Source organism: Mastomys coucha, unplaced genomic scaffold, assembly GCF_008632895.1.
Source record: "Mastomys coucha isolate ucsf_1 unplaced genomic scaffold, UCSF_Mcou_1 pScaffold17, whole genome shotgun sequence".
NCBI classification, from domain to species: Eukaryota; Metazoa; Chordata; class Mammalia; order Rodentia; family Muridae; genus Mastomys; species Mastomys coucha.
Window position 1 is genome coordinate 23,566,462 of NW_022196899.1, and position 24,480 is coordinate 23,590,941.

The window sequence follows — 24,480 nt, forward strand, 5'->3', positions numbered from 1 at the left end:
AGGTGGTTATTCTATAAGGTTAACTACTTTGATGGTAGCAATCATTTTACAATGTGTATGAATGCCAGAACCTCCAGTTTGGTCTGCCTTGTATAGATGTGCTCACTATTTTACACCTATAGCTGGATAAAGCTAAGGAGAAACCTCGAAGAGCTGGAATTTGGTGTGTCACCGTGCATTAGTTCACATCACTGTAACAGGAAAGGGTGGACAGGTTTATTTGGATCATGCTTGCAAAGGGCTGTGGCCCATGGAGAGGCCGAGGCTGTGGCAGTGTGTAGCAGAGGCTTCTCTTCCTATGATGATTCAGGAAGCAGGGAGAGCAGGCTCGTACCAGGGCCTGCCATAACTTTCAAGGCCCCTTCCTTATTGCCCTACTTGTAGAACTTAGATCTTACCTCTTAAAGGTTCCATAGCTTTCAAAATAACACTGTAAAGTGTCTGGGGCAGGGGGATAATCCACACTCAACCGAAATACAATGTAAGGGCAAAAAATTAATGTCACCTACTGGCAAAAAATCCCTGTTCCAGGACTAGGACAATATTTAGACTCTTATTATTTTGAAAATTCTAGGGTGTCATACACTCTGGATCTAATGGAATCTGAGTTGTTAATACTTTGTGACCAAAGAACCTTTGTTTATGACCACATCTGGTAGAAAGGAGGAAACTGTAAGTAGAAGAACTTGGTTTTTCTGTAGCCACTCCGAATTTCACAGCAGAGTGAAGCTTGCTGTGTCACCTACCACTCATTCTCTGCAGATAAAGGAATTTTGATGCAGCCAGCCCATGGTGCTGGTGTTGAGAAAGCGAGAGTAGGCCAAATCATTTGGGGGTCACAAATCAACTCATGGACAGGCTTCCTTTAACTGATATACATGTACAGCATGAAACATTGGAGTTTTGAATTTAAAATGTATATCACTGGTAAAAATGTCTTTCACCCACCTTTCTCATCCTTGGGCAGGACCCCATATGTCTTAAAGGTAGCTAGGCTGGGATGATTTTGTTGGTTTGAGCTAAAGACACATAATGTAATATGAATGAAATTTGAGTTTTTGAGTGTGGAATCTGGCTTGTGAGTTCGTTAAACAGTATTACATAAAAACACAAAGTGCGGTTGAACAATTGTTAGGTGCACATAATGGTCATTGTATAATCTTTTCCTTTGTCGTTCTGGGGGCGGAACTCAAGCTGGTGCATTTGTCAGGCAAGCAGACTGCCGAGTCACATCATCAGCCTAAAGTAAACTTTTAAGATGTACAAAATCCAGTCTCTTCATGAGAACTAGAGCAATCCAGTAGGCAAATAGTTTAGTTGTGTATGTGCCAGTTACGTCGGTGAACATTTTAGCTCTACAGTGGATGTATACAGTTGTGATGCAGATTGCTGGCATTAGTACCCTGGTGGGGTCAGAACCCCAGTTAGAGTTAGATGAGCTTGGCAAGACGAAGGTCCCTTCTCTGTCTCCACTAGTACTGAGTGGCCAATCTAGACAAACTCTGCATTGGCTTGTGTAGTCTTTCAACTTTGAAAAGGGGGCTATTTTTAGACCGGCTATCAGCTTTTCCCTGAGACATCTTAAACAGTGTAGACCTTTGATTTCTTTTCAAAGATGCTCACAAGCTTCCAATGATTAAGAAACATGTGAGTTCATCTTTAGCATGACGAAACTTGAGACTATTCAGTACAGAGTTTAAAACAGACTTTTACATATTGAAACAATTGATACTATTACAAGAACGATATTCACCACCATGCCTCATTAGCTCTACAGTCAATTCGACAGTGCTCCTAGGTGACGCTGGGAAGTCTCACACTTTTTTCTGCCAATACAAATACATATACTTCGCCCATGAACTGAAGCTTTGGAGCCAGATGGGAAAAATAAGCTTAGGTGTGTCTCTCTCTCTCTCTCTTTTTTTTCATAAACTGCTAAGGGTTTTAAAGAAATATTCCACATAACTATTTTTGCATTTACTGTTAGGCTTAGTCTTTGCGAAAGGTTGAGCAGACATATTGAGTTTGAACTGTACATCTGTTAAAATGGAAATTCTGATTGATATATAACTTACATGTCTTGAAATGTGTCAGGCTAGGAGGGTAAAGAAATTTAGTGGAGAAAATTAAGGTCCCTTTTCTCTTTTTAAATCTAAGCAGATGGATTCTGGCTTTTTAAAAAACTAATGGGACTAACTGTTCTCTTTTTAATCATTGTAGTATTCCAAATCTCTTCAAACATGTGTATTTCGTAATTTTCTAAACTGTGCAAACAATCGTAGCTCGCTGCTGCCTAGCTTTTGTGCAGTGGTTGTGAGAGTCTAGCCAGGCCACTTTTTTTTCCCTTTGGATATTTTATTTGTTTACATTTCAAATGTTATCCTCTTTGCTGCTTACCCCCCCCCCCAAACCCCTACCCTATCCCCCCTCCCTCTACCTCTGTGAGGGTGTTCCCCCACGCACCCACCCACTCCTGACTCCCCGTCCTGGCATTCATCTACACTGGGGCATCAAGCCTTCCTAAGACCAAGGGCCTCTCCTCCCTTGGTGCCAGACTAGGCCATCCTCTACTACATATGCAGCTGGAGCCCTGAGTCTCACCATGTGTACTCTTTGGTTGGTGCTTTAGTCCCTGGGAGCTCTGGGGGTCTGGTTGGTTCATTGTCAAGCCAGTGGCACTCGGAGGGAGAAGGGTATGCTCTGGCTACTCTTCAGTGCCGTGAGAGGGCAGAGGAATTCATAGGAAGCATGAGAGCTTCACAGTGGAGCTTTACTGATTTTCAAGTATGGATGTGGTCTAGTTACCTACAATACCAGTTCTATCTACTTTAGAGTAGGAAGTTGACCCTGACCTCAAGAAGCTGTTGTGGAGCCTTATAATTCTGTACTGTTGCAGGCCAGGGCATTATCTTGTACTCACTTTCTAATTAATCCTCACTTCAGTAATTACTCAAAGTAGCACAGTCAACATAATGGGAATACCATCATTGAGAATATTCTCAGATCCCTTGATTTGCAGTGCTTCTTTTATATGGCATTTGAGGTCAAAACACAAGTATTTAGGGGCAGGGACTGGAGAGATGGCTCAGTGGTTAAAGGAACTTGCTGCTCTTGTAGAGGACCAAGATTCCACTTTTAGCAAGGAATACACTAGCTCACAACCATCTGCAACTCCAGTTGGAGGAGATCCAGCAGTCTTCTGTGACTTCCACAGACACCAGGCATATACAGAGTGCATATGCATACATGCAAGCAATACACGCGCACACACACACACACACACACACACACACACACTCTAAAAATCTCAAACTCAGAAGTATTTGAAAAAACAGTCAATAATAGGTGTATTTGAAGTAAGTGTACGTGTATTTTTCTTTATAAAAAACTTAGGTGTGGTGGTGAGCATCCATAATCTCAGCAATCAAGGAGGCTGAGGAAGGATGATTGCAGGTTACACACTAGTCTGTGCTACGTGTTCAGTTCAAGAACCTTTTGAGTACAGAGTAGCATCTTGTCTCAGACAACTAAAGACCAAAAACAGATATGAAAGTATGCTAGGGCAAGCAGCCATGGCTGGCCCAGATTGGTAGGCAAACTATTCCATACTTTTTTTTTCTAAAGAGAACTTACTTCTAGGACATGAAACTTCAAAGACACTTCCATGATTGGAAAATCAAACTCCTTTTGTGCAAAGTACAATGTGAGCATCCTCATTGTGAGCATGTGACTGGGAAGAAGGCAGGATGGGAGGTCTTGAGATCACCACCCTCTTACTTGTTGAGCATCCCTGGGAAATTGCTGAGTACTTCTGCATCTTATATGAAAACGAGGCTTCCGGATTCTCTGATTTCAACCAGCTCTAGGCTAAATAATGCAAAAGAAAAACTTCACTGGAACAGGACAGGAAGCCCTGGGTGGAAGGATTAGTGGACCAGACATGGAAATGGGGGAGGATGAGTCAAATTTGAGATTTCTAAGAAGTTAGGGACACCAGACTGATTGCAGGAACAAGCTGATCTGGATAGCTACCAAAATGAAACCTTCTAAGTATTTCCCGTGTCTTTACGGTTCTTCTGTATAAGGTTAAATTGCTAGTGATTGGCCTGATTTCTCTAGCTTACCTACAGATAGGGAAAGGATGGGCTTTGACTGTCTCCTTTGTCCATGTCCTGTGAGTAATAGGCAAAAACCCTCAAAGGAAATTAGAACAGTTTAGGAAAAGGAAGTAGGCCATGGGCTACACGAGAACAATGGATGCTAGCTACAATGAGGATCATAAATAATGTTGCTTTTCCCACAATCGGTGACTCTCACATCACATGATAGATGGGGGATGTTAAGGCAAGTCTGATGCCTGAGTGGCACTACTATCTGCTATCGCTTGTAGATATGGGGGCTGTAATCAGTGGATGTAACCCTTGGCTTTTAAGTCGTTGATCTGGCCATTCCAGTATGTAATTATTTCAGGATTGATTTTTCCTGAAGTATAACCACAACTAACTAACTGAATAGAATTATAGTTCCCTACTGAAAATCTCCAATTCACTCTCTACTTAAGGAGTAGAACAATTTTAAAGTATACAATCACAAATGAGTAATTTTTAGGGGGTTAGATTTAGATAATGAAAATTGGTGAACAACCAAGTTGCTCATTAAAAGCCTTGTCAGTGGTATGTCTGGGCATGCTTTCCGTTATTGACAACAGACTGGCTGAGGTAGGTATAGAAAGAAGACTTCGCCGGTGAGGCTCTCAGGCTGCTCTGTCTGCATCATTCAGACTAGTCCTCTACAGTCTCTTATAGACATGGATTTTCCAAGAAACTTTGGAGTTCTGTTTTCTGCTTCTCTTCTTCACACTTTCCTTTTCTCTTTTTCCATCTCTTTTCTCCTCCACCTCCTGCCCTTCCTTTTCTCTTTTACTTTTAGGCCTATTTCTTTCTGTCTGTCTGTCTGTCTGCCTGTCTGTTTGTCTGTCTATCAATCATCTATTTAGTCTTGTGTGTGTGTGTGGTTCTCTCCTTTCATGCCTTTTGTCCCAGAGTTCAAATTCAGGCTGTCGGTCTTGGCAGCAACTGTGTTTACCTGTGAAGCCATCTTACTATTTTTCAACTCCTTTGTCCTCTTCTTCATTTTCCTTCCTTCCATTCATCCTTCCTTTCATCTCTTTCTCTTTCCTCTCTCCCTGTGTCTTTCTCACTTTTACTCTCCCATTCCTTGCAAGAGATCCAACTGAGGCCTTAAAGCTATCACAAAGCCACACTTCTAGCTCTCTGCTTTTATTAGTTGGGAGTATCAAAGTATTAAGTTCAACATTATTGTATCTTGAGCACATAATTGTTCTTTAAGAATTAGGAGATTAGGTATCCTTTCCTTTTAAAATCCTATGTCTATTTTCTGATCTTTGGTGGAGATACAAGAAGCAAGGAGTCTTAAACTTCATAAACTACAGAGTCCTGCAGAGTGAGGCGCTCTGTGTAGTCATGTGCTTAGTTCTGGTATGTGTGCTTATATAGACTAACACAGACTTATGTAGACTCACACAGACTCATAAGAGACATGGGATCTATTCTTGAGTATCCAGGACTACTCAGTTATAGCCAGAAAAAGAATACTACATCTCCAGTATTCTCTCCTTGACATACATTTCTGTTGATGCTTGATGGGCCTGGAAGTGCAGATACTTAGAGGGAGAGATTACGTACATTCCTGATGATGCGTCGAGTGGGTGACAGTCTGTAAGATGATCAAATATAACTCATTGAACTATTAGAAATTCTATTTGGTTCCACTAGAATTTTGATATATGAGTTGAAGAGATTAATTTATATAACTAGAATCATCTCTTTTTTTAAATAAGCAACATGTCATATAGCATCATATTACTCATGTAGGTGAATAATTAAATATAGTATCTAATCATTTAAAACCACTTTTATATTGGAAGAATTCCATTGGCTTTTTGAAAGCCTTCTTTAAAATTATATAACTGCCTAGAAATTTAAGCCTTTTGAGATGAATTAATACAGAAAATGTTAGCAGTTTCAGAGATTTGTTCTGTCTGATAAAGAAATGCTAATAATACTATCTGTACAAATTAAATATTTAGAAAAGAATGATTTTTGAATGATTACTAAGAAATAAGTGTCTGTTTGGAGGTACACTTAATTTCAATGCTGAATTCAATTTTTTCTGTAATTACTTTTAAAATAGTTTTATCTGTTCAGACAAGAACAGATTTCATCTATAGTTTATTTGTAATTTATATAAATTAATTAGTGGTTTCTAGTAATTAATTAATAATTTAAACTTTATAAAAATGATTAAGAAGAAAAGATGGACTGTTTCATTACTGTCACGCAATACCTGGGTAAATTGTAAATTATACTGACAGCTTCTACTGTGAAATGTTACATCTGGGCTAGCTTCACATTCAAGCATAATTTTCTAGCACCATTCAACAGTAGATTCTTATGATATATATGCATATATATATAATAGCTATTAAAAGAAGTATATGTATAATTTGTACATATGTATATTTTAATAACTTAGTTTTACACGCACCCATATTTTTTCAATGTGTGTTATATGTGTGCATGTTCATGTGAGTGTGCACACGTGTGTACGTGTGGAGCCCTGGGGTAGGCATCACGTGTTCTTTTTGTCACTGTTTACATTTACATTTGAAACGAGTTCTTACAACACTGAAGCTGAGCTCCACCCCTTCATCTGGGAAGGCTGGCCAGGAAGCTTCAGGCTCTCTACACGCCAACAGCAGGATGACAAATGTACCACCTCATCTAGCTTTTATGTGGGTATGAGGTTTGAACTCAGACCCTAGTGATTGCACGTCACACCCTTTACCAACCACTGTACCTCAGCCCTCCTAATATTTTTATCAAGTCATTTTAAACCTTATTATCTTATCCTACTATTATATTATTGAATATTTACAAAACTATGAAGTGTTATTAGTTAAATGCAGTTCTGTCTGGCTGGGAAATTCTACAGTATTTTCATAACTGTTTTGTTTTATTTTTACATTTTTCTTTTAATTGATTTTTCTCTCATGCCATACATCCAAGTGCACTTTCTCCTCCCTCCACTTCTCTCAGTAGTCCTCAACCTCCCCTTTCCCCCAGATCAACTCCTCCTCAATTTTCCTTTAGAAAAGAGCAGGTCTTCCAGATATATCAACCAGACGTAGCATAACAAGATGCAATAAGACGGCACAGACACTCATATCAAGGCTAGACAAGGCAGTCCAAGGAAAGGGTCCCAAGAGCAAGCAAAAGAATCAGAGACACCCCAACTCCTGGTGTTAGTAGTTTCACAAACCCCTAAACTAAACAACTATAACATGCATGCAGAGGACCTAGAGCAGACCTGTGCAGGCTCCATGGTTACCCTTCAGTATCTTGGAGCCCCTAAAGGCCCTGCTTATTTGATTCTGTGAGCCATGTTCTCCTGGTGGGTATCCTCAACTCCTCTGCCTTATACAATCCCAATCCTTTCTTTCCTTTTTCTGCCAGCAGGAGTGGGGCTGGAGGAGCTGTATTTCCCTGAGCTCCCTAATGTTGGCTGTAGGTCTCTGCATCTGCCTCCATCATTTGCTGGAGGAGGCCTCTCTGATGATGATTGTCTAGGCATCCATTGTTCATAGTTTTTTTTTTTTAAAATAGAGTTGTGAGAAGGTTTTGAAAGCTCACTTCCAGGGGTATAGAAAGAGAGGCTAGAAGATCATAGCAAGAGAACTGAGGAACATTTTCCTGTCCCATGATGTCATACTCCCCTTTCCTCAACTGCTTACCCCAGGACACATTATAATCTGTGGATTTCCCAACAGAAAAGATTTTTAGTTAGTGTTCATACTTCCCTTGCATCAGAGGCACAGCTTTGTAACATTTTTTGTGTCCTCATCACTTTTCCAAAATTTTAGTTTTAGCTTCTTTTAAGGTGATTGATACTTTAGATATGCTATCATGTTCTACTGAGGTATCTGTCTGTCTGTCTGTCTGTCTCATCTCTGTCCCTCTTTTTTTTTTTTTTACCTTTTCCTGGTTGATGTTCAGTTTTCACATGTCTTTCAGAAGTAGTTCAGCTTTATTTTTTATAAAATTAAGTATCTTTCTTTGTCCCCTTTTAATTATGTAAAGAAATTAGCAACCATGTCTTCAAATACCAATTCTCTTCTCAATTATAGCACAGACATATACATGCACACTCAAATGTTCATCTCTACAAATAAATGGAAGCATAATCCTATGCATCATTGCGTCTTTATTTCATATTTATTTTATATTTTATTTGATTGATTCACATTTATCTAGTTCACTGATTGTCTTCGCAGCTCTATCTGCATTGTACATTGCCTAAATTAAAAAAATCATTTAATAATTTGCTGTGTCTAGATTTTTGGCTTGTTTTCTAATTCCCCCTTTTTTTCTTAAGAATTTTAACATCATTTAAAAGTATTTCTTATCAGATTTCTAAGCTACTCCTAGATCTGTCTCCTTCTTCGCTCTCTTATTCATTGTATTTTACATACATCTTTTTATACATGAACTTACTTTTTAAGAGTCCATGGAGTTCATGTCTATGAGTAAGAAATTCTTCTTTCTCCCTGTGTGGTCCTCCAGAAGTTGTCTGCTGCCACCAAATCTTATAAAATATAGGTAGAGGTGACTATCTCTCTCTGTCTAGAAGTTGGCAAGGAAATTTTCTTCCTCTAAATATTTGGGGTCATACATTCAGGAAATCAGTCCGAAAGTCTACATGTGGAATTTTTTGAGTGTATTCATTTCATAAGCAGATAGATTTTATACAGAGTTTATTCAGACTTACTGAGGGACCACTAGAGTATCTGAAATGAGGAGAGATGCCCTGAGAACTGTGTTTCGTTTGGAAAGGATATCCAGGGTGAACTGTGGGAGCAAGTTAGCTTGAGGACTGGAGAGCTGGTGGGCTGTTGAGGAAGCAGCACGGGGAGAAATGATACAGAACTGGATGCGTCGTGGCACTGGAAGTCAAAGGGACAATAAGGTGACTGAGCAATCAGCAAAAGCTGTTTTCTGCCAGTGCATGAGAAGTAGCAGATAGATAGTATGAACAGTGGGAAGGGAGGAATGCTATAGTGAGTGTCAGGGCAAAGTCAGACTGCCAGGGACTAAGGTCTAGAGCACATGCCCATCTTAACATGCTGAGGGCTTATAGATAGTTCTTCATGGAGAATACTGGTGAAAAGGTGAGAAGAAGCAGATGAACAGTCAGAGTGAGTGGAAAAGAAAACCCTCCTTAAGGCCTCTGCATAATTGTGTTTTATGGCCCCTTTGCCTGTTTTATGTGTATTTTGAAGATGAGTTTTCAATCCTCACTGGTAGCTGTTAAGTACTCATCCCTCTTGGCGTAGACAATGGAGTCAGGACAAGCTGAGGCTTTCCTCTTGACTATCACATGATTTAGATTTTCCATGGTAGTTCAACCATAAGTCAGCTTGGGATCTGGGAATGAACGCAGATGTTGAGCTTCAGCCCCCATCCAGGGAAGGCTTTACGGTGAAGATGGAATCAGATGTGGAATGAAAGAATTTTGAGTCATTCTGAGGTTATCTCCAGCTAGAGGGGAAATGACCAGTCAGGAAGAGTGCCTGGCACAGGAGACCAGAGCAGCAGCTAGCCTGCTGATAACCTTCGTGAAGAGCCGCCCTGCCTTAAGGAAGCAAGGGAATGGGCTTCCTGCAAACACAACTTTGGCAGCTCATCCCACCTCAAATGAATATGGACAAGGCAATTTGTAAATAAGAATGATTGAGTTTTAGAAAATGCGAGGAAATTTCTCTTTGATACCACAGATATCACAATTGTTTTACACTAAAGCCAAAGGGCGATCATAATAATCTCTATATCCACGCTCAGTTCTGACATGGGGATACATTTCCAAAGATAGGCATGGTATCTCTCTTCAAGGACTCTTCAAGGTTCACAGAGGCAACTCATTGTCCATAGTATCAAGTTAACTTGTTGCTGAGGCCACTGTAGTGTGGTCTGCCACCTGTGTGTTTTCTTTGCTCCAGTTTCTTACTCGTCTGTATCTTGCTTGAGGAGGCTCCTCAATCCCAAATTCACTTCTGAGAATAGGCTTGAGTGTTCGTATTTACTCTCCAAGCTCAAGGATTGCAGTTGGAGTCAGTGGATACTTGGTAGTCTTATACTGCGTGAGTTTTGTTCTTCACTAGACTCTGGCGTTGGTCCTGTAATGCAGATTGTTATCTCTTGAGAGGGGAAAATTACTGCATAGCTGGCAGCTCCTAACTTAAGTGGCTGGAACAAATGCCTTTCATTGCTATGCTATCTTCCCTAAGCATGGCCTGGCTAATATCCTAAAAACTGGTTATATCGTCCATCTAAGTAGTGGCCAGATCCTCCTCTGCTTAGCTTCTGAAATGAAGTTAGAGTCAGGCACAGTCAGGGTAGTATGACCATAGAAAGAAAACTCAAGCATGTCTGAACAACCAATGAATTAAGGCTTGGCCATGTGCAAGTTACTTTTTAACTTTTGTGACAAAATGTCCAACGAAACTTACAGTTTAAGAGTGTAATCTATGACAGTGGGAGAGTCATGGTGGGAGGAGCTTGAGGCGGTTGGCCATACTGTGCCTCCACCAGGAAGCAGAGAGCGATAGAATGATGGTACTCAGCTGGCTCTCTCCTGTTTATCCAGTTAGGACCCAGCCTGTCGAATGGTGTCACTCATATTAGGGTGGGTCTTCCTATCTCACTTAACCCAATCTAGAAGTTTCCTGAGAGATGTGATCAGAAGTGTATCTCTTAGGTAACTCTAGATATTTACAAGCTGACAATCATCATTAGATGATATCATTAGGGATATTGGAGATGTAACAGGCATACCCTGGTCTCATGGTTCTCAACCTTTGTTATGCTGTGACCCCCTTAAAACATTTCCTCTAGTTGTGGTCACTCCAACCGTAAAATTAGTTTCATTGCTACCACATAACTGTAATTTTGTTACTGCTATGAATCATAATGTAAATATCTCTTTTTTCTGATCTCTTTTTTTTGATGGGTTTTAGGTGACCCCTGTGAAAGAGTCTGTTGACTCCAAAGAAGTCATGGCCCATGCAGTTTGAGAACCACTGGTCTACTCTCTTTCTCATAAGTGCTAATATATATATATATATATATATATATATATATATATAGTATATACATATACTATATATATATACTACTATATATATACTATATATATTTATATATATACACATATATGTATATATATTAATATATATATATATATTTCAATTGAAATTTTATTTCTATCCAAAGCTGGCAAGATGGATCTGTGACTATAGGTTCTTGCTAGGCAAACCTGGTAACGTGAGTCTAATCTTTGGAAGGCTACAAGCGTAGAAGAAGACAATCAACTCCACAAACCTGGCTTTATATCTCTACATATGCACTGTGGCATGAGTGACCCTCCCCCACCAACATCATTTACATGCACGCACACAATAATAAGGAATTTTTTTAAAATTAGAAAAAGCTATTTCTGCACAGAAAATGACCAACCTTTGAAAACAGTCTCCTCTTTCCGTTACCTGAAAGAACCAGGACTGGCACTTAAATGGTACAGAAGTAGAGTACAGAGTCAAATATTAGCTCAGAATGTTAGGATGTGGTATATTTAAGCATAGTTATAAAAAAAATAGATGCTTAAGTCTTATGTCACATTTGCTTTGACATTTCCCATACAGCCAAACTTCTTCTTCACCCCGACCCCCCCTCCCATGCACATTTATAGTGTGTTATGATGAGATTCCACCTTTTTTCACAACCCAGGCTTATCGAAGCTATAAACCGATCACATAATTCACAGAAGCTTAAAGATACGTGGAGAACTTGGACAGGGTCCAGGGGAGAGTAATGAAAATGATTAACGGGTTGGAAAACGGTGCTGATGAAGAGGGATGAATGGAGTCAGGATTACTGGTATTGAGAAGGCTTAGGGGTGACTGAATGACTGTCCTCAACTGTGTGAAGGACTATTAAGAGAAGCATGGTGACCAAGTGTCTCTGAAAATCCACCTCTTAGGAGAAAAGCGACTAACATGCAACGGCAAAGGCTTAATCTAGCTGTGTCTCAAGACCGGATTTTACCCCTGAGTCTCCCTGCTGCCCTCTAAGGACAGTCCTCTCTTTCCTGTCTACACTGTTGAGTTTTAATGAAGACAGTGAAGGTGAAAGTCATGCACTGTGCAGATGAACTTATCAAGAAAGACACCATCTTCCCACCAGCCTGGGATGCTCAACTGGGAGCATGGAGGAATGAGATGGATCAGTCCCTACAGAGGGAGGGAGCATTTACAGAGCTGGTGCTTTGGGATGCATCCCTATTGTCTTCCAATTCTTGTGGTGTAACTGCCTTAAAAGGTTTGTGCTCTCAGTTCGCGAAGATGGATGAACAAATAGGATGACCTCAGTGGTGTGTGATAGAACTTACATGACTCTTGTATTCACAGGCTTTTTGGACTACGTGACTATGTCACCTCCTGAGACCCATTTCATCTCAGTGGGATTTCTCGAGGATGTTGGCAACATTTTATCTGTTTCTTCCCTTAATTATCCCCTCAGTGGATGGAATTTGTGATATTGCACTCTTACATAGGTGCTAAAGATCTGAACTCTGTTCCTCATGCTCACACGGCCACAAGCACCTACCTACTGAGCCAACCCCCCAGCTCCCAATTTGTTAATTTTAGATATACTTCCTTTGAAAATTTCTGCCCTTGGAAATCCTTCATTGAAAATTTTATGAGTAAGAGATTTTAAGAGTACCTGAGATTACATATTATCTTTGGGTAATAAAAATCAGGGCTAATTCACTTTAAAAGAGTGGAAATAAAACCTGAGGCCAGGCACCAGAGAAGAGTGGGGTCTCGAGGCACATCCACCCAGCCTGAAACTGCTGGTAGTCCTAAAGCTTCATGCCAAAGCTCCATTCCATCCACCCCTGCCCCCTCCATCCCCCCATTCCCCCCATCCTTCTTCAATTTCACAGCAACAATCACTGATGGTGGCTGCATAAATCCGTATTCTCTCCCACCCTTCCCAGCTAGCTGTTGGGACTTTGATTAATTTAACCACATGTTACTGTCAGGTTGAACACATTCATCTTGAGTCTTAAAGTGTATACTGGCTTGTCTCTCTGTGGTTCCTTCCCTTTGGGGTGTGTTCCATCACATTTAAGGAGGCTCTCTCCTGCTGGTCTTTATCTTGTTATCAACAGCTGAAGGTGAAACTTGCCTTTCTGCCTTGCTGTTAAGCCTCCTTTAACGCCTCCCCATTTCCCTATTCATAGAATGTCAGCATGGCTTGCGCTCCTTACATGCGCAGTCAGATTCGGCTGCAGATTAAAGCATTTTCCATTCAAGGTGCTTGAGTTGTCCAGCATATATTTAAAAAAAGAAAAAAAAAAAAAGAAGGAAAACAGAAAACCATGTCAGAGAGCATTGAAAGTAGGAGGTGGGGTATCACCAGGTTTTGGGAGTTTGAGATTGGTGTGAGATTCTGGCCCTGTCTGGAAACCAAGACTGACTTTCGTGTTTCGCGTAAGAGATTAAAATTCTCTTCTTCAGTTTAAAGATGAGAAGAGTAATATCGTGGCATGGTATCGCCTACATATCTAAAATCAGATTTTAGGAAGTGTGTTACCTGGCCAAAGGATGGAGCACATCCTATCTTGTAGCTGTCTACAAGCTGTCTCAGCTCTGTCTCTGAGTCTCAGGGCCTGGGAACCAGCAACACACCCAGCACTTAACTGTTTCTCTCAATGAGTAGGAAGTTGGGGGCAAAGAAAAAGTTACAGATACTGTGACTTAGATACATGCTAGTGTTGATGCTTGTTCAAGCTGTAGCTTTTCTTTTGTACTAAAGTAAGAAGAGAGAGATAAGCGGTGCTTACAGAGGGAAAACTTTGGCGCCACTCCACCCAAAACTATTCGCATGACAGTCTTAGATGACAGTGTTACTCAACATATGCATTAAATATATTCAATGGTGTTTTATATTATTTTGTGATTTTTATGCAGATAATAGTGTCTCATTTAGATTAAGAATACACGGAAGGTAGAGTTGTTTTTTGTTTTGTTTTAGGTCTAATTTAGGATAGATATTCCAGAACACTCCTTTGTGTGTATCATCAGGTCCTGACATTGGCTAACCCAACTTTAATAATGGCTTTGGAACTGGATATAGTAGCGAATGGAGAAGGGACCCCTTTGTTCAGCAGGTTTTGCTGTCATACCATTGCTTGACTGTTCGTGCTCCTGGATTGATTGACAAGGCTGAGCTTTGCTTCCCATGAAGACCCAGTTTCTTCCTTCCGGCTTCATCTCCCCTGACTGCTGCAGCATAAGTCTCTTGGCCATCTACTTTCCACTCTGCATTAACTCATGCTGTCAAGCTGTTCCTCACAGTGGCTGGGGTCTTGTCACCGATGCCCCGAAACCAAATGCATGCCTACACTGGGGAAAACCAAAGACAGGATTGCTGTGCCAAACTTGGATGAATAAAGAACAAACTAGAGACTCAACTGTAAAGTCCCAAATTACATGGTTTTTCTACTATTTAAAGATGCACTGGGCATGTTTTACCAGGTTAAACAAAAATGAGAAAGGTAAGACATAAGGCAAATGGAATTAGTAGTTCCTGAACTTGCAAAACAGACTTCCCAAAGCTGACCCAGATCAAAGTGATGTGGTGATCACCGCCCAGTGTGCACTGGGCTCCAGCAGCCCAATTCTTGTTAGTCTGCAAAACAGGAAGGTGCATCATAGAAAACGAAGCAGCGTCACATACTCCTTAGTTCGCTCAAGGCTGTACACACGTTACCACAGTCCTGTTGGGAATCTGGACACTGGCTGGTAACTGAGTGCTCAGAACGTTCCTGAAACACATTTCCCAAACGTTGGCTCGAGGTTCCCCTCAGTCTGCTAGGAGGTGTTTGCTGTTTTGAGGCAAAGTTAGAAAGTAGGTATCCACGACGATAAACCGATTTTATTCGAAGGATTTTTCTCTATTTTGAAAGTATTGCTTTGTGTTATGATGCTTTTTCTGTTGTGAGAGATCACTGTAGGCAGGGACCGGTGTATGCCCTGTGTGGATTTTTGTGGCTTGCACTTTTTGTGTTGTCAAGAATGTCCAAGGCCTTGTTTTGACTTTCTTGCTTTAAGTTGAGCATAGCTTCATGCTCACTGGCCATGCAGGCCTCATTCATGTCACAGGGTCTGTGTTCACATCATTTTCAGGAATACTGTTCAAGTTGTATCTAATGCTCTTCCTTTTCCTTACACACACTGCATGGGTTTCTCCTAGACTGGGACCTTGTTTCTCTCTTGGCTTGCAATGACCTATGGTTAATAGGAAGGCCTATTTTTTGATGTCATTAAATCAATGAATATCCCTTAATAACGTTACGGTTTTATGTTTCTTTGTAGAAAGTGTTGTTGACTAATATAAACTGTTTTTTTTTTTTTTAATTATAAAAAACAGTTCCATGAGCTTTGCGTACTTCTGTTTAATATTATTAGGGGGTTCTCTTGTGTTTGGTACTGGATAGCCATCTAGTCTTTTCACCTCGAGTGACTCACCAAATATTCTTGGCTTGACTTATGAAACAGTTCCTCCTTTGCATACTGATTGATGACGTCACCACCATCTTACTCACGGCACTTCACAGAATCAAACCACAAGGCTATTTCCGGGTTCTCCATTCTGGCTGGCTCGTCTATTTCTTTATACTGATGTCAGCCGCCCTTTTTAACCATTGCTACCTCTTCAGAATGATTCCGGTTGTGGGTGGGACACCTCTCTTCCTTTGACTGTTATAGTCAATTGTTCTTTCGTATGAGTTTTAGGATCAGCTGTCAAGTGTCCCAGAAGATCCTGTTCCATTGTGGCTGAGTGTGGTCTGACACATGATCCTGTTCTCTGGGCAGCTTCTGTTGGAGGGTGTGGCAGGCCCACAAGGCTCTGTTCAGAACTTGTCCCAAGCAATGGAGAATCAGCTATACAGCCAACTTTTCAAATAGTGCATTCAAATCTATTCTTTTTTATTTTTTGAGTCAAGTTACTCATTTTGTCTAGCTTTTCAAATGTATTGGCACATCATGTTCTTCATTTCCCTTCTAAGCATTGAAAAGCTTTCCCTGTATCTTTATTCTTTAATGAAAAAGCCTTTCCCTGTGTCATCTTCTGTTGTTCTTTACATTTTGGGTGATTTTTTTATCATGTTTTTTTATTTTGATTAATTTGAGTGCAAAATTTTGTGTATTCATCCTGGTTTATTTCTGGTCTTTCCCTGTTTATCTTTTTTAAATATTTAAGATGAATTCCTTCACTTTAATTTAATTTACTTCTAATATGTACACCAACAGCTATACATTTCCTTTACTGTTGACTAACTTCATTCTGAGTTTTTGTATTTAGTGTTTCCATAAGATTTAGTTTACAATTTTTATAATTACATAGTATTTAAAATATTCTGAATTTTCTAATAATGTAAATTTTATTATATTTTCATTATACTATGCTTCATGGTTACATTTGTTTTGAGATAGATCTTCCACATTATCAGTAGACATTTCTTCTTCTCTCCTGGACACTGGACAATGGATAGCTTTATGCCATTTCCCCTTTGTTTACCAATTAGGTGCCATTTTATCATATATTTGATTATCTATGTATCTATGTATAGTCCATGTCTGTAGGACACAGTGTGACATTTCCATACTTGTTAGATTTTGTTTCTTAGACATAGCCTCACATACTGCTTCTATTTATATTGTGATTAAGAATTTAGATACATTTATTTTATCTTATACCTATGTTTTTTATGCTTTTTGTCTATTTCTTTTCTCTCTGCTTATTAATCCTCTCTCCTCCCCATCTTTTTTTTTTTTTTTTTTTTTTTTTTTTTTTTTTGGTTTTTTGAGACAGGGTTTCTCTGTGTAGCCCTGGCTGTCCTGGAACTCACTCTGTAGACCAGGCTGGCCTCGAACTCAGAAATCCACCTGCCTCTGCCTCCCAAGTGCTGGGATTAAAGGCGTGCGCCACCACCGCCCGGCTCTCCTCCCCATCTTTCTTTCTCCTTTTCTTCTGATATCATCCAGAATAGTCTCTAACCCCTGGACTCAACTGATCCTAGATTAGGCAACTGCAGTATTCTTGCATCTTTCCTGTGTATGTTAAGATTGGCTATTTTTAAAAGATGTACTTATATTTTAAATTATGTCCCTGTATGTCGGCATTACAGGAGAATATGACCCAGTGGACATGGGTGCTGGAAGCTGAACTTGAATCTTCTGCAAGGGCAATGCTTGTTCTTAAAGGATGAGCTGTCTCTCCAAGCTCAAGACTCAGTATTTTTAACTTTTCCTTCTATCACATTCTATTTGTGTTCTTTTAGTAAGTACTCATAAGTATTTTGCCTGCTCAAAAAGGTCTGACACGAAATAATGTTTGCTTTCTCTGGACCCTGTGTATGCTATAGCGTGCATCAATTCAGATGTGACAACCTCCCTTTATGTGATAATTATTATTTAAGGCTTTAATCTTGCAAAGCGATCATGGTTGTTAGTGTAAATAATTATCACTTAGATTGATGCGTATTGTTTGCTCATTTATTTTCTCATCATTATTACTTTTATTCTATTCTCTTCCTCAGTGTTCTTTCAGCCATCTTTGGGTAGGAAAGTTTCTTTGTGTTCATCTGTCTCAAAATGGTTTTATTTAATACCCATCCTTCAAAACCAGCTTTATAGACCACACAATTAAAGGCCGGTAGTAACTTCCTCTAAGCAGGCTGACAATGCTACTATATTTTTAAAGCTTGTGTGTTATTGAGGGTGGTGCTGTTGATTTATTATAGCTGTGTACTCGTGTTTTTCTAGAACTTTCTCTCAAGTCATTTCCTTTTGTTGTGGGTATTAGCTCATTTCTAGATGTTTCCCTGTAAGAGGCATACTTTTGAAATTATTGTGTTCTGTTTGGTTCTTTAAAAGTATCTTTTTTTCCCCTTTTGGTTTGGGGCCGCCTTCTACATTTTTATTATTAAGTCAATGCTCTGTCATCTTCGTTAAGATTATTCTATAAGACATTGAGGACATGAAGGCTTCTTTAGGTTGGCACATATTATTTGCTAGGTTTTGACCTATCATCAGATTATGTCGAATCCTGAAGTAACTTGTGACTGCTATGCTCTCTGAAATCTTTCCCGGGTGTTTTATAACTGTGGCCTGCCTGTAAGCTCATTTTCACAAACTTAGTCTGAGGACCGGTACCAGCTCATATGGGGACTGCTGCTGTTGGACAGTTATCCACTGTAGTCTGCAGTCTGGGAGTTCAGCCCAGTTTCACATTTGCACTTAGAATGTGTTTCCTTATTCTCCCTTTAAAACCTAAACCTCGAGCAGTGGCTCTTTGTTTTTTACAACCCAAATAATTTTTTTTTTATCAAGGCACTTTTTTTTTCCTTTCAACATAATAGAACACAAGTAAACAGTACCTCCCCCAAGCCCCTGCCCAGCCAACAAACTTTCAGCAGTTCATTGGTATCCAGGACGGATTTATCTTTCACTTCCCTCAGGTGATAGACTGAGCTTTGTCAAAGATCTAATATTAACCCTGCATACACAAGGCATTAAAACTAACTCTAGTCACCCAGAAGCTCTGACTCCTGCTCTGACATGTCACTTGTAGGCTGAAAAATCGATAGTTTTGTGGTAGATCATGATCCAATCCCATGGAGCCCTTCATAATCAATTGATCTTCTTTGATTAATTGATCTGCTTTTCAAAGCTACACCATTTTTATTTTTTAGTAGTAGCTGGAGATTTTGTCCATAGCTCCGTGCGTGCGAATCAAGAAGTCTATCCAGCTGCATCTCTCTCTTCCTTGACGGTAATTTGAGACTCAGTTTATGCACTTGGAGACATGGTTTCATGTTCAGGTTCAGTGGTGTCTTGATTTTAAAGATGTTGTTGGTTTGGCTTTGAAGAACAACAGGTAACTCAGAAAGTCTAACATGTTTTAGTCTTGAATTATTCATATTTTTATATTCCAAACCACACCAAATTTGGCAGCATTTCTGGTATGGTAAGTATACATTTGAAGGAAGAATTGTGTGTGCTACTTAAAAATATTGTATGACTCACAAGTCAAAGTAGGCAATGATGGGGTCAGAAAGATGGCTTAGCAGTTGAGAGTGTATACTGCTTTTTTATGATATCCAAGTGTGGTTCCCAACACCCTGCATAGTGTCAGGGGATCTGATGCCCTCCTATTCAGATTCAATTGTATTCACTTGTGATATCCCACACATGAGTACACAGAACCAAAAATAGGTATGTATTATAATATTTAAATTTGTATCTATGAAGAATTGACAAGTTGTCTAAGATAGTCTGTTTTGTTGCCAAACATGCTGTTTCAGGGTGCTAAGGGAAATATTTTTAATCATATTGCCCTTTTAGCAAAGTGAGGCATGGGTTCTTATTTGCCCAGGGATAGTTAACTACCTTCTTCCTTGCTCTGGCTTCTTATTGCTAAATTCAGAAATACACACAAGATCATCTCCAATTTCTCTGTACTACTTAAATTCTTGTAGTGATTTGAGAATATTCTAGAGATTTCTAGGGGTATTTTGGTGTAATCTGCTCTAAGTCACTATCAGTTACTTTTGATTAGTAAATAGTTAACAAAGGGCTTGAAAATATCAGCCAGTGTTTCAAATGGAGTGTACATTTGTATTTAAAGATCTTTCATTGACCATAGAGAGATCAGTTAAACACTCATCAGAAAAGTTCTGGCGAATACCAACATTTGCAAGGCAAAGAGATATTTTAAACCTTGTTTTGATTTGAAGAACAGCAATAGAGATCAGAAATGCAGTGTTTCAAGAATGTAATCTTGAAGCCTTGTTAATGGGCAAAGTCCTCCCTGGGTGGTATCAAATAACTAATATTAGCTGTCTTAGACGGTGCTTGCCTGACGTCAAGTGTATGTGGTCTGGCACAGTACAAAGATCAGTAACTCTTGATATGCTTCTCAATGTCTAGTGTTGATAAGCAATTTCTTGTAATATTTAATACTTTTCAATTTTAGTGGAAAAATCTCAATCTCTGGAAACTTTAATGAGATTTTTAAAATTCAATGTGTAAAAATTAGCTCTGGATTTTCCTTGAGTTATGGAAATCAATTGCTTTGTGCATTGTAGATCTTGAATGGAAAAACTAGACTACTCATAATGTTGAAGTCAGTGGAATTTGGGAGAAGTAACTTTTTAAGTGGAGAAAAATCTTACAGATACATATCTTTCACTGAAAGTTATGAAAATACATAGCTAATCAGTTGTAATTTACTTTCCTCTGATTTTCCGTTGCAGTCTTCTCCTTTTTCTGTTTATTTATGTCTGTCTTCCTTTCTCTCAGTTTCTTCCTTGACTCCCTTCTTTCTTCCTTGCCTTCCTTTCCTCCTCTCTCTTTTGTTTCTCCTTCTCCTCTACCTTTTCTTCTTCATACCTCCATTTGAACTTTATACACTCAAAACTCACCAGTAATTGCAAACAGGCATAAGGTTCAACCTAGAAAGCACAATGCCAAATTGTGAGATAAAAGCAATTACTTTTTATTAGACATATTTACACAATGGAATAACACAGATTCGATTATATGTATGTTATCTATTGGCACATTTTCGTTTCCATTAGACATATGAAGTGACTGGGATTTTCTTCATTTCCAGTATTTACTTGAGGACAAATTGGTTTTAAAGACTACATTCTATATGTTAAGCTGTAGTTTTGGTATATCATGAGTTAATAGTCATCTGATATTGACTTCAGTTGAGGTGAAAACCACGACTTATTGACCCAAGTAGAAAATATGGACCAAAGTAAAACCTTTGTCAATATTTATTTACCTTTACAGGGACAATTAATCTTGATACTTTATTGAAACAAGAAGTCAATATGTGTATTGTTATGTACTTTTGGAGTCTTCCATTAGAAATATTGGCAAGTCCCTGATCCTTGGCTGCAGATTTAAAAGTCCTATCAATTCAAATGTATTGGGTATTGGGAACTAAAACATGTAAACTGTCATAGTGTTATTCATACATAAAAAATCACCCAGAAGTCTTTTCAATGTAGATTAATACAAGTTTTGTTGTTGTTGTTGTGTGTTTGTTTTGGTTCAACTGATGTTTTGTAGTAACATGAACCCCCAAGGGAAGAGCCAATACTGTCCTCTCTGCAAGTGCTAGTGTTTCCAGATAGGCGAAGACAGGTAAGAGTTAGCCAGTGCCCACCCCAGAGGAAGGGCACCATCAAAGCCCCCAATGTATCTTAGTTTCTTCCTGAGAACTTGGCACATTGCCCATCCACCTGGGAACAGTACTGACTATGAGGTCTGGACCCCTGTTTCTTACTTGTGTTGGTAAAATGCAGTGGAGGTAAGAGAAACTTTAACTCCATGGGAAGGATAAAGTGTAACAGAGCCCTCCCAGGCACATGTGCATGATGTGTTGAGGTTGGCTCTCCTGTAAAGAGGTGGCATATTTTCTTTAGTTAGAAATGATCAATTAGGAACATAATCAGAGGACTGTGTGTTCAGTTTCTCTTCCCATGCTCAAAACAATAACAGAATGAACAAACAAAAGTCACTTGCCCCCAGGAGAAATGTAACCTGAGGTAGACTTTTAAGAGATGGTGGCAGAGGGACCACTGATGCTTGGGGAAGTCTTCTCCATGTGAATATAGAGGAGCTTATGCCTTCCTGCATCGCATTTGTTACAGTAATGTTTGTGTGGTCTTTGTGTACAAGGTTACTTTACATAGGACAATGTCCACAAAGTTATGGAAAGATGCCCAGGAAACTGGTGGCCAGGGCCACACATATGCCCACAAACATGTCAATTGAGATGTAGAGCTGCATTCTAGACACTGTGAAAAGTTTTCAGGGTCCTTATTTGATACCAATTTCAACCATGTCTCAGAATTGTTTATAATAGCCAAGATAGCACAGCATGCCACGACATATGGAGCTGGGTAATAGCTACAGTCAGTCAACATATTAGTAGGGTTGTATTCAGGTTCTCAACTTATTCTTTAACTAATCTCTGTGTGTGTGTGTGTGTGTGTGTGTGTGTGTGAGTGATTCTGAGGTAATGCTTTGCTTTTTGTGGTTTTAGAACATTTATTTTCATGAGGTTTAATTATTTGCCTTGGTTATTAAGAAATGTAGTTTCCCTTCCTTATTAACATGTGAAGTGCAGAGGGTCTTTTGCTGTTAATGAAAGTAGCAAAAGTAAAGGAAAAACAGATAAAAACAGTAACAAAAAGTAACATTTAATAACTACCATAATAAATCCAGAAAGGTGAGTCTTTTCATGTATTTGCCATTGACATTCTGCAGACAAAGGCAGTAAATAAACACACACACACACACACACACACACACACCTTAATCTTCAAGAGAAGCCTCTAAGGAGACTCCCTGTATGTGTCCTCGAAGTAGCATCTCATTTATCTCCGTTTTAAAGAACAAGAATGATACGTGTTCCTGGTGAATAGGCAGCACTGTCACCAGACAACAGGGCCTCAGGCTGGGGCTGACGGAAGGGAGAACAGTGGTATGTGCATGTGACTGAACAGAGGAGACATAGAAGGGGAATGGCAGGCTATAGTAGGACAGTGAACTAGAAGTGAGGGTGCCCTGAGGGCAGGCAGGAAAAGGAGGCGAAGGTAGGGCCAGGCTAGACCACACCAGGCAGCTTGTAAGCACGTGCAATAAAGGTTCTTCTCTGCTCCCTGGGACATGCCAGTATCCCTTGGGAATTTAGACTGATGGGATCAAGACCCACAAGGAGGTGAAGATGAACAGTTTGAGGTAGAAAGCAAGATGGAACTAATCATAATGTATATGATGGAAATACCATTTTCAGTTAAAACAGGAAGAGATAATTGCCTTCTCAGAAGAACAAAACAAAACGAAACGAAACAAAACATGGATAGGACCACACAGAACCTTCTTCTGAGGCAAGAGAAAAATCTGAAGATAAGACATTATTCAAACCACTGTAACTGCTCTGCCCCACAGGCCAGGTTCTGCTTGGCTGTACTTCTAGTACTTTTTCTAGTCATGTGTGTAGACCATGGCCCTAGGAAGATCTTTGGGTCTTGCATGAGTAGGCTCTGCCTTCCTCTACTTGTTACTCTTCCCCTGGTCTGTGCTCTATGCTCTGGCCACAGGTGATGTCATTCATTCCTTCAGCACCCAAACTTCCTGAAATTTGTTTATGACATCCATTTCAAACACTTATCCTGCATTCCCCCATCTCCTCCCTTTTCCTCCCATCTCTGACTCAGGTAGACAGACCCTTATACATTCCTCTCGGTATTTGGCAAACACCTACTTCACATTGTTCCACTTACCTTACTTTAATAGGTACTTCTTGCCTTAGAGCCCGGCTCAGGTTAGAGTTACTGATTGAGAATTTCCCCAGTGGGTTACATAAGCCTGTTGACCTGAGTTAAGATTCCCAGAACCCACTTAAAAGCTAGACTCACTAATGCACACATCTGTAATCTCCGAGCTGCCGTACCAGGAAATGGGCAGCAGAGACAAAGGGATAACAAAGCTTTCAGGTCAGTTATCCTAGTATGTACATCAGTGAACAAGAGGTCCTATCTCAATAAGGTAGAGGACAAAGACTGACATCCAAGTTTGTAAGCACACACACTCCCCAGCATGCAGAAATCCCAGCATTTATTCTTCCCATTGACCTAATTGTGAGGAATAGTTTATATCGGTAGATGCCTGTTATTTCTGGGTGAAACAGCAGTAAGAATGATGTGACTAGGTCAGGTTGCTTCTGGGTCCCCACATCCAGATATTTGCCTGTCACAAAACAAGTAGTCAACAAATAGTTTTTAAAGAAAGGAATTGGTGACAACGCCAGTAGAACATTCTGAGATTGTCTAGCACTCGGGAGTGCTCAACCTTCTTAGTTATTAACCATGTGTGGTCAGCTTGTGTGCTCTGGATTATAAAGTGGTCTGTGGGCCTTGGGTGATAAATACATACATCATCCTTATGTAGCCGTGGCTCGTATATGAGTCACACTAGAGTACGTGTATATTCAAGAAAAAGAAGGTGGCTTAGCCTAGAATCGACATCCCCTCTTTTGCATGGTTCTTAGTCACATATTCAAATGTACCAAACATATCACATAGTGTAGAGAATCAGGAGAGACCAGTATAGTTTTTGGACAGTTAAGCTTTTGGAACTTAGCATGTTTGTGAGATGCTCGTGAGAATTTTTATGTTGGTAAGATTCAGGTTTTTTTTTTTTTTTACTGAGCAGTATTCTTAAACAGAATTGTGGTGGGTGCTTAGCCCATG

The 24,480-nt window shown here is 39.7% G+C and overlaps 1 protein-coding gene across 10 annotated transcripts in view; it reads left to right on the plus strand.

Moving 5' to 3' along the window:
• Mecom (MDS1 and EVI1 complex locus) overlaps positions 1-24,480 on the plus strand; it is a 553,659-nt gene that overhangs the window by 161,563 nt on the left and 367,616 nt on the right. The window lies entirely within an intron of this gene.